This window comes from Chionomys nivalis, chromosome 4, assembly GCF_950005125.1.
Source record: "Chionomys nivalis chromosome 4, mChiNiv1.1, whole genome shotgun sequence".
Lineage (NCBI taxonomy): Eukaryota > Metazoa > Chordata > Mammalia > Rodentia > Cricetidae > Chionomys > Chionomys nivalis.
Window position 1 is genome coordinate 73,674,619 of NC_080089.1, and position 18,103 is coordinate 73,692,721.

At 40.9% G+C, this 18,103-nt stretch overlaps 1 non-coding gene across 1 annotated transcript; it reads left to right on the plus strand.

The window, feature by feature from the left end:
- The first annotated feature begins 3,342 nt into the window (after positions 1 to 3,342).
- On the plus strand, positions 3,343 to 3,461 carry LOC130873993 (5S ribosomal RNA). The gene has a single exon (XR_009057047.1). It is a non-coding gene; the product is annotated as a 5S ribosomal RNA (ribosomal RNA).
- Positions 3,462 to 18,103: the final 14,642 nt, after the last annotated feature.

Sequence of the window (18,103 nt, forward strand, 5' to 3'; positions counted from 1 at the left end):
TAATTTCATAGTGCCCGATATTTGAAATCACAGCAAAACAACCTATCAATTTTAAATAGTTAAAAGTGACATAGAAACTACAGACTGTTGGGAAAGAAGTTTCCCTGTTTCTGGCAGGCATGAAACTGACTTTTTAGATGTTGGCGGAATTACATGAGCATACCTAGCCTGCCTGACCTACAGCAAGGGCAGTTTTATTCCTTTATATTAATAAGTGTATTAAGTCATATTTTAAACTCATTCTCATGATAATGTGATTCAGCTTAAAAGGTTATAACCCTGAGACCAACCAGTCTCAATGCATGCTTCAAAATCATGTTTTGTAGCCCTTTCAACTCCTGAAAACTAAATTCTTGACTACATATATTGTCCCAAGTCAGTAATACAAGAATGAAATAAAATAAGCTATAGCAAAGTTTTATATGTGTGTGTGCATATATGCATGTGCACCATTACTAGCATATATTATTATCAACATCAATATCTCACTCGGTCCACTCAATGCTGGCTGGCCACTCTTGAATGGATGTGGCAGCATCCATTGGGTCCTAGATAATCACACTAACTGCCACATCCCCAAAGGAAGGTAACTCTCCCTCCCCACTGCAGCCATCAGCTGTCAGTGTCTGCCTTCTGTGAGAACGTCCCCTGTCTGACTATCTGGACTTTGTGCAGGTTCTGTGCCTGCAGCCACATGGGTTGGAAGAGAATGTGTGATGTCCTACTCTGACATCACTAGGTGGGACTTCTGAACTCAATCATGCTGTAGGCTGTCAGGAAGTCTTCAAAGTGTCAAGGCAAAATAAAGATCGCGTCTCTAACCCAGGACAAGGGGAGGGAAATTTGCAGAAGTGTCCCATGGTACCGTCGGGCATTGCCAAAGAGAGGGAGATAAAAAGTAATAGCCTAATTTTCATTAAGTGATTGCTCTCATAAAGCAGAAGAACTTTACTCACCAGGACATTAACCCTGCATTGCTCAGACAATTAAAGGAAGTCATAAATTAATCCATAATCACAATCTGAAAAGAGAATTTATCCTGGTGCAGAGGATGAGAAAGAAGGGGAATTATCTCAAAGAGGAGATTTCTATTCTGCAAGCCAGGCCAGACCCTCCAAGCCGTGTGGTTATTGTCCTCCTCCTTTTCTCCACATCATTCGGCTTCATCTCTTTCCTTCCTTCTCTTCTTCCCTTCACTTGAACAGTCCCCACCCCCAAACTCCCAACTTCAAGATCTAAAAATGGAAATGGGAAATTTTGTTCACTCTTAAAGAATATTGAATTTCTCTGATACAAAATTCCATTCAAAGAATGTTCCTTTGTACCAAAAACTACCCTTCAGGGCTGAATAAAACTGAAACCTAGATAATGAAATTAATACAGTGGTTAAGGGACTGTGGGGTGTTATCTTTTTTATTCTATTTTTTATTGATGTTAATGATAATATTTGAGCAATAGATGCATACAGGAAGAGAGAACACAAGGAGCAAAAAAGGAGAAGTGGGGGGCAGATGGGTCATCTTCAATACTCAGGGCACAGGAAATGCCTTTTATATAATCCTAGTCAGGAATCTACGCTGCAGGGGACATTATTAGCCCATTTTAGAGATGTTGAAAGTGTGTATAAAATCTCATTTTTCTTGTAAAGCTAAGATTTAGTTTAGGTCTAGCTGTCTCTAGAGATCGAACTGATCTTTGGAGTGAGAAATGATCATGGAGAAACAGACAAATGATGTATACAAGAGAGCAGAGAAACACATTGAAGCTTCTGCTACTCCATTGCCCTCTAGTAAGTGATGTTGTCAAAAATAGGACAATGTGTGGTGCTTTCTTAGCAGATGGCTCTTCCCTCTCCTGGTTTTGGAGGGGACACAAATGGGAAGATAAGAATCAGAGCACTGGCGCATGAACACGTGACTAGTCGTCACAGGTATGATTCTCCTTTAACATTTTAGCTGTCAGTCAATCTGTATACATTACCTGGAAAGACAGATAACACAGCTCAAAGACCTGTTGTAGTATTTAAGATTCAAAAGCCTAGGTCTAAGCGAATAATGAGAATTTTTGTGCGCCTAAAAAGAAATATGGGCAGTATATTAAGGAGCAAAGTTCTGTTTTCTACAGAGAATTCTGCTCAGCTGAAGAAGTGGGGAGGGCGGAGAAGTAGATGAGAGGGAGAATTCAGGGACCCCATGAGTAAGGTGGCAGCATTGGCTTCCAACTGAGGTAAAGTACTTCAGCATCCCTATCCTCGGGGCTTTACTACAGCAATATAAAGACTCCTGAGTATGAATTACACAGAACACATGATTCAGAGGAAAGGCAAGCAGAGGTAGCAGGCCAATTGCATGCATACTCCTCACTGCTTCCTCTGGACCCCTATAAAATAGAACCAAAGTACCCACAAAATGCCCTTGGCTCAAACAAAAGAAATGAAATTCATGTTGAATGTGCTGTTTGCTGCGTGTCTTTAGCCAAACTGAAACACCACTTAGAAATAAATGAAGGATGCATTTACAAAGATGGCAAAGTGACTCTCTGGGTTTTCTAACTTCCTGCGGCTCCTCAAGCCACACAACACAACACAGCCCTGCAAAGCGTCAGAGCGCCTGTGGCTAACTGGGTGTTAGATTCCTGCATCACCAATACCCTTGACTTCCCTGTGCCTGAACTGAGCTGCACTGTGTCCATCTGTAAATAGCGAGCACAGGGCAATAATATATCACTTTGCTTTTTGATAAATATCAAACTTAAAAAAAAATCTGAAGGGAAACCTGGGTGATGGGTGATGGTATATGCTTTATTCGTGTTTTGATTCTAATAAAATGCTCCCCAGTAATACTTTAACAGACACACCATGACTTACGGTTGCTTCTGTTATTTAGGTGTACTGGTTACCCACCGCATCTAGGACACATAAAAATATCACACACCATCATAGATGGTACCATGAGGACAACACAGTGCTACTGTGTCTCAAAAACCAATAATTTACTCTGAGAGTCTATATTTCTGTGACAACAAATGCACAGTTATTCATTGTGGAATTTCAGAACAGCAAAATATTGGCAATAACTCTGATGTGCAACATTAGATTTGGTTGAATAAAATGTTTTTCCTTCATAATAACATACTACATATTCACCCAAAAGGATGGGAACCAGATCTGTAAGCTCCTGTGCACTCACTGTTGGACAAAATAGTTAAAAAAAAGAAAAGTCCAGTTGGCCACTATATACAAAACAAAACAACAAAACAGAAAATATCCGTATTTGTCGATCACTTGTCTATACCTATTATTATTGTTGTTACAGAGAGATTTATTTAAAGAGATAAGAATGCGTCTACGGCCATACCACCCTGAACGCGCCCGATCTCGTCTGATCTCGGAAGCTAAGCAGGGTCGGGCCTGGTTAGTACTTGGATGGGAGACCGCCTGGGAATACCGGGTGCTGTAGGCTTTAAAAAAAAAAAAAAAAAAAAGAAGAATGGAACTTATATACATCAGTGGGACTATAATAATGGATAGGTGTGGAGTAAGAACTCACAGAGCTCTACCGAGTTTTGTGGGACTTTGTATTAGTTTTGATTCTTCAAAAAGTTGGAAGAAGTTAAAAAAAATTGCAGAATTTTCCCTAGCTTTAAGGAGATGAAACAGACATGATATAAAATGAGGGTCTATGTTTCCCAGTGTGTTATAGAATGTAACATCTCCACAGGTCTGATTCACATAGCTCCAAGTTTCATTCACATATGTAGAGCTAATTGGTCTATTTATATACTAGGCACATATAACAAGATGTTAGCAGTCAAGATCCCTTGACAGCTGCATTATTTTCAGAAGAATAACCTCTGTTGGCAATCTTCTCTTCAGAAAAAGGTTGGTGGCATCATGAGTTCTTTGCATTTTATTTTCAGTAAACTGTTCATATAGTTTACCAGTTTTTATTTTGAATGACTGGTTAGTTGTTTAACCAAAACACAACAGATTTACATGCTATAAGAAATTATTTCCTTTGCGATAAAATTGAAGATATTTCTCTCCAGTTTTCTTTCCATGCTCATGAAATTTTCCTAGAGTTTTTAAGGTTTCTTTTTGTTTATGTGCATGTGTGCATTTCTGCACATGTGTATGCCATATAAATGGAGGCACCTACAGGGGCCAGAAGAGGGCTTTGGATCCACCACAGCCAGAGTCATAGGAGGTTGTGAGATAGTCAACTAGGAATCAAGCTTGAGTCTGCCATACACTCAACACAATCTTTTAACTCCTGGACCATCGCTCCAGGCCCCAGATAGAATTAATTACAAAGTTTTTGTTCTTGTTATAATTATGTTAACAAAAGTAAAAATGGGTCCATGTTTTCCTATAATATAGTTATGATCATAAATATAATTAAATATTTAAATCATCTAAAATTGATGTATGCTTAAGTGAAGTAAGGATAAAATACATGTTTTTCTCCATATCTTATTGTTTCAACATCATTATTGAATCATTTACTTTTCTCTATTACTAAATTCCTGTGTATATCCAGATCAATTTCCTATACATTATGTCCTTTCATTCTTAAAGCATCTTGTAAGATGGGTATTGTTCCTGATGAGGCTCCATGGGGTCAGAGAAAGTGTGTATGTCGGAGCTAGGAAAACACAAGGGCAGTAGGATATGGTTTTGGAGACAAAGAAAATTTAGGGCTGTGGCAAATGCATTTATATTAGATAAAAGCTTCATAAATTAATAAATGTCGTTGTATTTATTATGGCTCTTGCCAAAGGAAATAAATGCAATAAATGCCTTGTTAAAAAAAAATATCATGTTATCGGTTGAATTATTAGTGAGCAGCGACCCTAATTAACAAGGTAATAACTTGCCAACTTGCTGACAGGGCAGTTTTTCAAAACTCATCTGTGCCAGGTAAGCCTCCTATGGGTTAAGAAAATGCATGAGACAGCAAAGGACGAAGAATAGGACTCTGGTCATTGATCAGCTCTCATAAAGGTGTGTGTTCTAGCCCCTAACTCCTTCAAACCTGTCATGTCCCATCCCTCCATCCCAGACCTGCCCTTACCATAGCTGATATATTTAATCTTATACCATCAAGGAGAACTGTGTTAGGGACCTCTGCTTCTTTGCTGCCTTTCCATCCCTCATCTCCTTTGCTTCCAGCCATAGCTCCTGGGTACCACTGGGTGATCTCTAAGATGCTGACTATGCCTCTTTCTAGCATCTCCTTTGCTTCTGTTTATGGCTGGAGGGTACCCAGCAGTTTGAACTCTAAGACGTTAGCTGTCTTCATCGTTTTATCCTCGCCTTTGCTTCAGGTGGTGGCTCATGGGTACCTCTTATGGATCCTTAAGTTGCTGACTACCCAGATTTCTTTGTTTGCTCCTTGAGAAGCAAGCATTCGTGACAATGTGGCTCACAGAATATCAGAGTCTAATTTTCTCAACCAGTGAACAAATACGAGATGCTAGTTAGCTTTACGTGATGTGCCTTGCCAGTTTTCTTCCGATTTTCATCTCTAAGGTTTATATTAGGAGAAAGAGGTCAGGGAAGGTCAGTTCCATCCATACTGCTGGTCCCCCACTGAACACAGATCTGAAGAGGTAAGGCCAGAAGAGCATCCAAGATAAAATATCAGTAAAAAGGCAACCAATATGATCTCTAAAGTTGGTGATGAAAAGCTAATGCACTGGGACCCTTTGCTTATTTTTGCAGTGGGCCCACTACCTGGGGAAAGTAACACATTTACATTTGAATCCAAATATTAAAACAGGAAATTTTTCTACCTTCAACGGCCATCTTTGTGACAGCTGATGGTTAATACTAATTCCAAAGGAATCTCCCCTGCTCCCCAAAAGTTTAATTAAGAGTTATGTTCTAACAAGCCTGAGAGAGACTAAAAATCAGTTCCAGTTATGTTCTAACAAGTCTGATAGAGACTAAAAATCAGTTCCACAATCTATGAATCAGTACTTATCACAGAATCCAACCAAATAAAATATTGACTCAGATGAGGTTTCCTTCAGAGAATAATCCCATGTTCTTGTCTCGCCCCAGCTTGGTAATTTAGGAGAACATAGGGTGTGACTATAAAGTAATGAGACCGATTACACTTGTCACACATGAAAATCAATCTTGTCATCCAGATAACTCAAGGCACTTAGATAATTTGAGACCTCTTCACTTACATAAATTGGAACACTCTAGGGTAGGAGTAAGAAAATTTTTGTAATGGTTATATCTCAAGATAAGTGAATATAGGGTTGGTTGAATTAACTGTTTCTCTAAATTAATAGCTTGGGTTTGATTCCACTTTTAGGTGTCTTTTCTTTACTCTTTATAGTATTCCACACATGTGTAGAAAGAATATTGATAATATTCATCCCTTCCTTCCCTCACTGTAACTTTGACTAAATCTGTCCCCCCTTCCAATTTCATTTTTTTAATAACCACTGAATTCAGCTTATGCTGCCCCTACATGCATTAGATAAGGACAGCCTCGGAAGCATGGTCACCTACCAAGAGTAACACTTTTTCAATTTCTTATTCTAAAAAAAAAAAAAAAATTGCACAGTATGTTTTCATCAAGGCTTTTCCCCTCCCCAACTTCTCCCAGATGCTCCCCACCACCTCACATCCCTACCCACCTAACTTCATGTTCTCCCTCTCCAAAAAAGTGAAAAATGAAAATCAAAGCAAAAACAAAAAAACCAATAAGACAAAAAGTGCTAGAATAAAGCAGTACCGTGCCCCTCTCCATACACAGTTCATTTTGTGTTGGTTTACTCCTGGGAATGGACCTTGCCCTGAAGTGTACGTGCTATACCTAGTAACCCTCCATTGGAAGAAACTGGTTTTCTCTTTGCCATTACATATCATCGCAAGTAGCTTCTTGGGTAGGTGTGGAACCCCACGTGTGCTTGCTCTTCTCAGTGCTAGAACCCCATCTAGCACAGACTATGCAGATCCTATGAGTGGGACCAGTTTCTGTAAGTTTATGTGTTTATCCATCCTATTGCATCTGGGAGACACTGTGTCCCTGAAGATATCCACCACTACCCCTACATTTCAGAATCTTTCCACCTCCAACCTCCATCTCCACATTAATCCCTCAGGCTTGGGGAAAGCGTTTGATGAAGGCAACCCATTTAGGACTAAGTCTTCTAAGTCTTTCACTCTCTGCATGTGTAGTTTCGGATCTCTGTGTTAATTGCCATCCACTGTAAAAGAAAAAGAAGAAGGAGGAGGAGGAGGAGGAGGAGGAGGAGGAGGAGGAGGAGGAGGAGGAAGAAGAAGAAGAAGAAGAAGAAGAAGAAGAAGAAGAAGAAGAAGAAGAAGAAGAAGAAGAAGAAGAAGAAGAAGAAGAAGAAGAAGCAGCTCTGATGAGAGTTGAGTAAGGCTCTGATCTATGGTTATAGTAATATGTTATTAGGAGTCAAAGTATTGCCATGTTCTGCTAGCAGAATAATAGCATTAAGTTTTCCCCATGGCCCATGCCCATGCTATTTAGTCTTGTTTCTTGACCACCTTAGCAGTGCCAGGCTCCATTTGGTTGCATATCATGGAGTGAGCCTTAAATTCAATCAAAAAGTGGCTGGTAACTCCTATAACATACATTCCACTGTTGTCCCAGTATTTATCGCAGGCAGGTAGCTGTCGTAGGTCACAGGGTATGTAGCTGATAATATTGATGATTACCTTTCTTCTCCAGAACAGAGTACAAGGTGCAGACTGCGGAGTGCTGTGTGCAAAGCTCAGTGTAAGTTCAAGCACTGTGAATGCTAGTCAGTAAGGGGTGAAGCTTCTAGGTGAACACCAATTTGTCCTCAGTAATAATGCCTTACCATAAGGTTGTAAAGAACAACCAATAGCTTTGCAGTAGTCTGTGATGCTTGGGAATCCAGGGGGCCCTTTTGGCTAAGGATTCAACAAGATGTAACCCATCCCTGATACTGGAAGACTTCTTGGTGGCATAAGATGTCTAATTGGGGAATTATCTTCCCATTATGTGGTAACTCCATTTGAATTCCTTTTATATGTGTATATATTTTTAGGAAACTTTTACAGTAGTAAGTTTCTATCTTATTACAGTTTTCAAAGGACCTTTCATGTGAGTTGTCCCTCTCCAAATTACTGCCCTTACCCCACTCTCCCATCTCTCTCCACGTTTAATCTTATTCTAGTTTCCCATTTATTTCTCCACAACACTATATATTCTATTTCTTTTTTTCCTGGGAGATCCAGGTATCATACTCTTAAAGAAAACTGACTTTCCTCTCCTAACTAGCCAGCAACAGTCAATAGCTCATCAGCTAAGTGTGGAAGCTCAGATTTCATGGGAACAGTCTCTGCAGTGTTCCAAGGTCTTCCAATAAGCCAGACTTTGGAGCATGCATGTGTGTGTGTGTTGGTTGGAAGAATGTGTGACTGGAGAAGATGAAAGGGAGAAAAAAGAATTCTTGAATTTTGCATGCAAATGGGCGGAAATAGAAAACACTATCCTGAGTGAGGTAAGCCAGACCCAAAAAGAGGAACATGGGATGTACTCACTCATAATTGGTTTCTAGCCATAAATAAAGGACATTGAGCCTATAATTCGTGATCCTAGAGAAGTTAAATAAGAAGGTGAACCCAAAGAAAAACATATAGTCATCCTCCTGAATATTAACCTTCATCAGGCGATGAAAGGAGACAGAGACCCACATTGGAGCACCGGACTGAAATCCCAAGGCCCAAATGAGGAGCAGAAGAAGAGAGAGCACGAGCAAGGAACTCAGGACTGCGAGGGGTGCACCCACATACTGAGATAATGGGGATGATCTTTCGGGAACTCACCAAGGCCAGCTGAACTGGGTCTAAAAAAGCACGGGATAAAACCGGACTCGCTGAACATAGCGGACAATGAGGACTGCTGAGAAGTCAAGAAAAATGGCACTGGGTTTTGATCCTACTGCACGTACTGGCTTTGTGGGAGCCTAGGCAGTTTGGATGCTCACCTTACTATACCTGGAAGGAGGTGGGAGGTCCTCAGACTTCCCAAAGGGCAGGGAACCCTGACTGCTCTTCGGGTTGATAAGGGAGGGGGACTTGATTGGGGGAGGGAAAGGGAAATGGGAGGCGGTGGAGGGGAGGAGGCAGAAATCTTTAATAAATAATAATAAAAAAAAGGATTTGCAACACCAGTGAACGGGAAATAGCCAGGTCTCCTACTGCTCATGCTGTATGATCTTAGAGAGATGTTTAGACCCTCCCTGCCTCTGTCCTCACAGAAGATGGAGACAAGAACAGCTGCCTCCTGTGTTTAGTGTGCATGTCCATGGCAACCATGGCTATAAAATGCTCAGGTCACCCAGGTGGAGCTTGACAACAATGACTAAGGTGATACAACAGTTAGTTTTGGTTTTGTTTTGTTTTTTTTGTTTTGTTTTGTTTTGTTTGAGACAAGGTTGCCATCAGCTCCCAAACCTTATTTTAGAAATGAGAGAAACCTTCACTTCCAAAGTACCTAGTTTCAAATACCTCATTTGATAGGAAGGAAACTACAACCTAAACAGAAAACATGGCCTGGCCAGTACGGATAAGGGATGAAGCCAATTAGGTATCTACTCTCCCCACCTTCTATCTTATTTGCATAATTATAAAGAAGGAACTGTCTTATATTCGACAGCAGGTTGCTCAAAATACCAATGAATCTGTACTGTCAAAGCCGTTTGAGCCACATAAAGGGTAGACATTAAGTAAAGCCAGGCATCAGTCAACAGCACATATTGATCGACTTCTGTGTGAAGAGCATTGCATTTTGTGCTGAATGAAATCCTGCATGCTCATTCTTCAAGGCAGCCAGTTGACCTGGTATAGGTTGACCTGAGCTTTTCTGTAAAAGCATTCCCAGGATAGCTGTTTAAGCAGCTGTTAACCGAAAGAGAAAACTCCATTCCTGGTACCCTTCTCTCCTCGGGCTCATGGTTCTCCCAGGGTATCTCCCTTGCTGTGTTCACTACACAACCTCCCCTCAGACCTGGGAAAGGCTTTAGAGACCAGACTATGAATTCAGTCTTGAAGTATTTAAAAATAAACAAGGGTAGATTGTGTAGCAAGACAAAGCTATCTATGTTTCTTTATAATTCATTTTCAATCTGGTAACTACCTTGGATATTTAATTGTGTTTAGGTTATATTTGTATTTCTCCCTGCAGATCAGCAAAGTCTGAAAAAGCACCTTGTTCCTAAGATGGAAGCTTTGGCATTTGATTTTTGCTTTTCCTTCTTTTTGTAACATAGCTTCTTGAGTTGGGGGTCGGTACTGCATAAATGTGGGTCCCAACTGAGCTTCTGATGGTCATGTGTCTGTTCTCTCTACTCTCCAAGGAGACGGATCTCAGGAGGGTCCCTAGCATGTGTGTCTATGTGCTCTCTGTAGGCACTGGGCTTGGTTCATCTTCACTCTCTTGCCCCGCCTCAACCCTTTCAATGTTCATTTTTATTAAAAATCACATGATTTACATTAACCCAAGTTCTCCCCCTGAATCCCTTTTGGCAACCGAAGACCTGTGAAGGGCAGTCCACATTCCTGCAGTTGGGTTCTCTGAGTCTTCATTGTGTCACATGCTCCATAAGTGTTCTTGGCAAAGTGTTTTGAAGGTATTTTGCTTTCTGTCCATTTGTGCTGTGTGTTGCCTGCATGGGAAAATGAGGAACAGCAGTCAGCAGCAGAAGTCCAAGACCTCAGGCTGCAAGAGAGGTAGCATTAAAAGAACATCAAGATGGGATTCTATGAGTCTGAATAGTCAGATACACCAAGCATAAAGGCAAGCAAAACTTCTCTCAGTTCTGACTGATCCAACCTTAGAAACGTGACGCTTTAATGGTAGTGTCCTCAGACGTTTTCCTAGGAGCGATTGTTGGGAGGAGCTTAAACTTTTGCCTATAAGATGGCTGCAGAGAAGAGGAAAGTGCCATGCTTCAAATTGAGTCTGACTGCAGCAGCAATCAATGAAAGAAAAGGAAGGAGGAGGAAGAACAGCAAGAAGAAAAGGATGAGGAGAAAAGGGGAGGAAGTATAATGGAAGATAGATGATTGTACAGATAGATGAGAGAGAGAATAGATAATTGATTGACAGATATCTGATATGTATAGATGGATGAGAGAGACAGAAGGTGGATAATTAAATTACAGGTAAATAGATGATAGGTATATAGATACATAGTAGATAGATGACAGAGTTGATAGGAAAATTATTGATAGAAGCATAGATCGTAGCTATATACAGATAGACACTCAAAACACAAAAGAACTGAATTAATTAGGTTATTAGAAGGAAAAATAAGTATTGTTATTTTTAAAGGAAAGTTCAAAATGAGTCTCAGATACATTTTCTCTGCTTTATAGTTTTGTCGAGGAAGTTTCCCCTTTTTCCCCAAAGAAATCTTAAGTGGGGGAGGGGTCATTAAACAAGTGGCAAATATACTACAGGAAACTGCCTATAAAGATATGCAATTTAACATCTTTACATAATTTTTCTTTGAATTTTTATGCTGTCAATTAGTCCATTTTTCACCTGTACGTGTTTTATAAGATATATATAGAGAGAGAGAAAGAGAGAGAGAGTCAGTATACCACATGGTATGTGTTAAGGACAGAGGACAACTTCCAGGAGAAGGTTTTTGCCTTCATCCAGGGACTGAATTCAGGTCCTCAGGTTTGATGGCAAACACCTTTATTATGAACCATCTTATCAACACTGTTAGTTCATTTCTGTATCAGATTTCTTTTCAGCCTTACAAATTAAGAAACCATAGCCTTTGCTCCATTGGTGAAGGAGTCTGCCCCCCTCCCACCCAAAAGAGACGATAAAGGCTGCAACTTCCCAGTGGAGCCCATGGAAGAGGAGAAAAGCTCTTTGGACTAATCTCGAAAATAAAAGTGAGCCGGGCGGTGGTGGCGCACGCCTTTAATCCCAGCACTCAGGAGGCAGAGGCAGGTGGATCTCTGGGAGTTTGAGGCCAGCCTGGTCTACAAGAGCTAGTTCTGGAACAGGCACCAAAGCTACAGAGAAACCCTGTCTCGAAAAACAAACAAACAAAAAAAAAAACCAAACAAACAAACAAACAAAAAAAAAAACGAAAATAAAGGTGACTTATAAAACTCTAGGCTACAAAAAAGTTTTTTACCTCCTCATTCTAATTAAGTCATCTCTCCTCTGCTCTGGCTGCTGTTTGCACGTCAATCTAAATAGATGACTACAAACTAGATATGAGGTGTCTGGGGAGATGACTCAGCATTAAGAGAGCGTGAGGCTCTTGCAAAAGACCTAAATTCAGCAGCCAGCACCTACATCAGAATGCTCACAAGCATCCGTAATGCCACCTCCACCTCCGGTCCTCTTCTAGTCTCTGCAAGCATAGGTCTGCACTCATGCACGCACGCACTAGTGCCCGTGCACACACACACACACACATTTTTAAATCTTGAAAACCACATGAATTCATATGACCAATTGAACTCAGAATCTAATCCTGAAATTGAGCAACCAGCTTCAATGTCTTCATTTTATTGAGAATCAAAGCTTATTAAGAAATCTGCCACACCCCGCCTTGGTAAAATGAGGCATGCCTGCAGTTCTCCAAGTCTTCCTTTCCTCGGTCATCTTTACCACACTCACCTCAGAAATCCAAAATCAGTGAGAAGTACCCCACACTTCTCAACTTAACTTTGAAAAAGCTCCACTTGACACCCCTCCCCTCCACGGGCCTCATCTGAGCCTGTCACTTTGGAGGATTGCTCATTGATTTTGGTTAGTGTTGTAGCCCACCTCAAATGTGTGAGCATTCCTGCCTCCAATCATCAGGTGTCCTGCCACCAGACTACCCCCACACAGGCATCCTCTGAGTTTCAGATTGGTGTCCCCTGGCTGATGCAGCCACAGGAAGAGGATCATCATACCTTTCTTTCTTATTGAGATGACTCTTTGAGTCACATTCCCCCCACCCCACCCCAGGGAAACAGAGCAAAGAAGGAGATCTGGGAAGCATTTAGTGTATGAAATTTTCTTTTGCTGGGACATCCTTGAAGGCAAGTTTTGAGAAATGTTTAGTTACATTTTTACTGCTGAGATAAAACACCGTGACTAAGATGACTGAAGAAAGAAGACATCTGATTGGGCCTGTGCGTCCAGAGGTCGTCGCCATGATGGTGGAAAGAAGACACGCAGCAGAAACAGTTGAGAACCCATCAGAGAGAGCTAACTGGAAATGTCATGGGCTTTTGAAACCCTAGAGCCTGCCCCCAGTGACGCACCTCCTCCAACAGGACCACACCTCCTAATCCTTCTAAAGAGTTCCATCAACTGGGGACCAAGTTTTCAAACATATGCACCCCTAGGGGGCATTCTCACTCAAACCACGACAGGGGCCTAGTTACAGAGGTGTTGCCTTCCTGCTCTTTCAAATTACACCTTTCACACCTGTGCACGTGTACATACATATTTCAGTGAAGTCATCACTTGAGAATTAAGGGGTACTCCTCCCCAACATTCATGGGAATGTTCCACTTTGCCCAGAAACTGGATTATATTAATCGAGCAGAAAAATCAGGTAATTGAATTTAGCATGCAGCAGTCATGAGTTAAGACAAGACACCTTATAACTAGATGCAGCATGTTCATGGTTAAAATTTAATGATCTCATTTTCCCTGTCTTTGAGGGGTGTGTAAATTCAGCTCGGTGGGATTAGTCAGGGCAAAGAGGCAAATTATTACTAGCTGAGCTTGCAGGCTTCCCACTTGTCCCACAAGCCCTTGTATCTGAATCCTCTGCGGTATTGAGACTCTAGCCTTTTTCTATGAAGTTTTGAATTTGGAGTCTCTGGTCCTATTTCATATTTTCTGTACAGATTTAAAGGAACTTAAACTAAACCTAGTTCCATGAAAAATATATTGAAAAATTATTCTGCGCTTCCTTTGAAATGTGTTAAGGGGACTGGAGGGATGGCTCAATGGTTAAGAGTGGCTGCTGCTCTTGCAGAGGACCCGAATTTGGTTCCCAGCCCCTGTAGCTCCAGTTCGAGAGAATCTGATGCTCTCTTCCAGCCTCCAAGGGCAGTTTGCTCACATGGTAAACACTCATTCAGACCCACACATAGAATACATTTTTAAGTTGAAATTTCCCAGGTCATTGAATTTTTTCCAGGACATTTTAGCTTGGGAAAATACTTTAAAAAATAAAGAGCTGAAATAAAAATAATGAAGCGGTTGTGAGGAGAACAAGAATCTGTACAGTTACAGAATAGAAAATCGGAAAACTGAATTTGTTATGCAGCAGCCATGAGTTGCAACAAGATGCTGAAGCCGAAGGTCAGCAGCGGGGTATGTGTAGAGCATCACCTTGGCGGCAGCGTTTATGCCTGCACTTCTGTTGGCTTGGTTTCCCTTCCTGAGTAAGTGCTCCTTTTTATTGTTTTAACTCCAAAGTTCTAATAACGGTGATGATAATGATACATACATTTTTTTAATTATTTTAAGCTATAACAATATAGAACACCGTCAGAAACACTATCTTCCTTTTTGTTCTATTTCATTCAATTCCAAGTAATAGATTGCATTGCTTTATCTTTCACTTTTTGTTTAATGTGATTTCTTCTGGTTTGGAAACACACACTGTATGTGATAAATACCTGAAAATGGAAATTTAAAATGGAAACATAACACACTGTAACTCTAATGGTCCCGGTAGGACTTGAGGCATGAAATGATTTCTTGGTTATTGTTGCTTTTGTTTACTTGCTGTTTTGGGATATTTTTTGTTTGTTTTTGAAAGGGAAGGAGATGATTTGAATTCTGGTAAGAACTGTTTTGTGTTTCTGCCTTGCATCATATTCAAGCATCCCACTATTGTAAAAGCATTAGGTCTTACTATTCCTCAGTCAGAAATCTTAGTGGTTTTTCCTGTGGAATGAGGGCATCTTCTTTGGAGATCATGTCGTGAGGAGAAAATTCCCAGAATGCTCACAAGTTCTGCCAGTCTGAGATTCTATCTTGATCTCAGACTCAGCTCCCTCAACACCTACCCAGCCACCATCTTCAGAATCAGAAATGCAGAAGGAAGCCTTATGGTAACCCAAGTAACTGGGTTTCTAATATCCCTGTTCCTTTCTCCCTGGTTAGCCTGCTAACCCTAGCGAACTTCTGGTCACTATAGCAGAACCAGATTGCATCCATCCTGAAGTTGTACATACTGAACTCCAGAATACCTAGATTCTTTCTGAACCAGTCTCAAATGTGAGAGCCTCAAGCAATATCCACTAATAAGATTTTGATTAGCTACACTCCAGATTTCTCTAGCAGTGCAGAAAAAAAAAAAAAAAAGACATATCCTCTTGCTATCCTCTGCAATGCCCCAGTAGTTACTCCAAATAGAAGGGTATCTGCCAGGAACCATCTAATCGGAGCTGTCCACCACCCATACGATGAGGACATTATGACCACAGGTGTGCTGGTTAGCCTTAACTGTCAACTTGACAAAGCCTAGAATCATCTTAGAGGAGAAGCTTCAACTGAGGAATTTCTTACATCAGATAGGGCATGGACAAATCAATAAGAGGCCGTCTTGATTCATGATGAATGCAGGAGCACTAGGTCCACTGAGGGCGGCATCATTCCTAGGCAGGTGATCCTACTTATACCATGTATAAGGTAACTGTGAGCCCAAGAGCAAGCCAGAGGGTGAGCTGGGGAGCAGTGTTCCTCCACAGTTGCTGCTTCAAGCTCCTGCTCTGAATTTCGGCCCTGATTTCCCTCAATGATGCACTGTAAGCTGAAGTATAAGCCAAGCAAACCCTGTCCTCCTTAAGTTGCTTTAGGTTACAGTGTTTCATCGCAGCAACAGAAGGAAACTAAAACGAAGGGGGGGGGGGGGAATCCACATGTTTAAGAATGCGGAGAGTAAGCAAGGTGTGGTGATGATACCTTTAATCCCAGACAGAGGCAGGCAGGTCTCTGTGGGTTTGAGGCCAGCCGGGTCCACAAAATGAGTTCCAGGAAAGCTAGGGCTGTTACTCAGAGAAACCATGTCTCGAAAGAACAAAACAAACAAACAAAGCAAACAAATGCAGAGGGTGATCAAAGACCCCCAGAGTCTGGGAGAGAGAGTTCTGGGGTGGTTTCTACTTTATAGGAGCCACGCCTACAGACACTTTCGGACTTCTGCTCTCCTCACTTGAATTGCAAATAATAATAATAATAATAATAATAATAATAATAATAATAATAATAATAATAATGTTGTAAGCCACATAATCTGTGACAATTTGTTATGACAAGCCTGGGAAGTTACCACCATCATCCTCAGAACTGATGATTTTCTGAGCCATCTGCCTCCGGCTGTGTTATGGCAACCTAAAAGAAAAATGTGTTCTTATTGTTCCTATTAGCAGATAAGAAGCTGACACTCGGAGACGTTCAAATCTTCACAAAAGGGAAACACTAACACTCACACCCCTTCTCGCTGATGCCAAGGATTCTTTAAGGGAATTTCAGTGGCACAACATGATATAGTTAAAAATAAAGTTAAAGATAAAAAAAATAAAATAAAATCTGAGTGATGTAGCTTGGAGTTGATGTAAATGCAGCTCCGTCTTCTGTGCCCTTTAACCATGTGTCCATGTGATAAAGCAGAGGCATAGCTAGGGAGGAAACTGGTAAATTTTTCCATTGCTTCTCCCTCCTCCTCCATGGTTCCTGGGCTGTGGAGGGTGATACAGACGTCCTATTTAGGGTCATCAACCGTCACTTATTCTCAGCACTTGAACCACTGCGAAAAGAAGCTTCCCTGACAAGGGATGGGAGCAGCACTAATTTGTTTGTCATCCTAATAAACTCAGTGGATTCCCACAACCCAAAGACAGGAGCGCAGGGATGGGACTTGCTGAGAAGAAGAGGTTCCATGGAAATCGGAAGAAGAAAAGAGAGAAGGTATGACTGAAATTCATTATAGATGTGTCTGAAACTATCAAAGAATAAAGTAATTTGATTTAATTTTGAAAAGGGTGACCTGAGATAACACCAACCTCAGTTACCCACAATGTACCTCTAACGCACTTTACAAACCATACAAGCAGATATTCTGACAAACTTTTCAACAGGAAATAAAGTAAAGCTCTCTCTCTCTCTCTCTCTCTCTCTCTCTCTCTCTCTCTCTCTCTCTCCCTCCCTCTCTCTCTCCTGTTTATCCAGACTGTAGCTTTTTACTTGGCTAATTACAGTTCTTTTTTTTTTAATGTGGACGAGGATTTTTTTCTCCATAAAGATGGACAAGTTATTTTCAAGAGTGAAGTAGAGAGGGCCTCTCATCTCCTTTCTTGTTTTCAGGCACCAGGATACAATATAAAACCTCTTATGTACAGGCCTGGCAACATAGCCCCAGAGGGACATAGTAATATAAGTCCCCAAATTCTCACTTCACTATCCAAATGTGTCTTTACCAGCATCAACCTCAACCCAACTGCATATCTGCTAAATGGTTCTAAAGAAATAAAATGTTAAAAACACATATTCAACATTCAAAAACATTTACTGAACACCGATTTTCTAGTTTCCTTCTGTTAATATGATAAAACACTCTAACCCAAAGCAACTTGGGGAAGGAAGGGTTTATTCACCTCATTCTTCTGTGTCACAGTCAATCACTGAAGGAAGTCAGGCCAGGAAGGAACTCAAGGCAGGAACTGGGATGCAGGAACTTAAGTGAGGCCATGGAGGAACTCTGCTTGCTAGTTACATTCTCGGAGGTTCATATTTCCCTAGTTTTCTTACAGAGCACAAAACCTCATGCCTACACAATAGTGCCACCCAAGATGTACTCAACCTGCCTTCATCAATTACCATCAATCAAGTCCCACAGACATGGGCACAGTTCAATATGCTCTATTCTCAATTGAGACTTCTGTCTCAGATGGAAGTATACTGTAGAAGGTTTATAATCAAAGCTAACTAAGACAAAGTATCACATTTAAAAACCTGATTAGAAAGTTGGATTATTCATATTATGCTATGTTTGTTGGGTGGGGTCCTGGGAGGCCTTCTCTTTTCTGAGTGAAGATAGA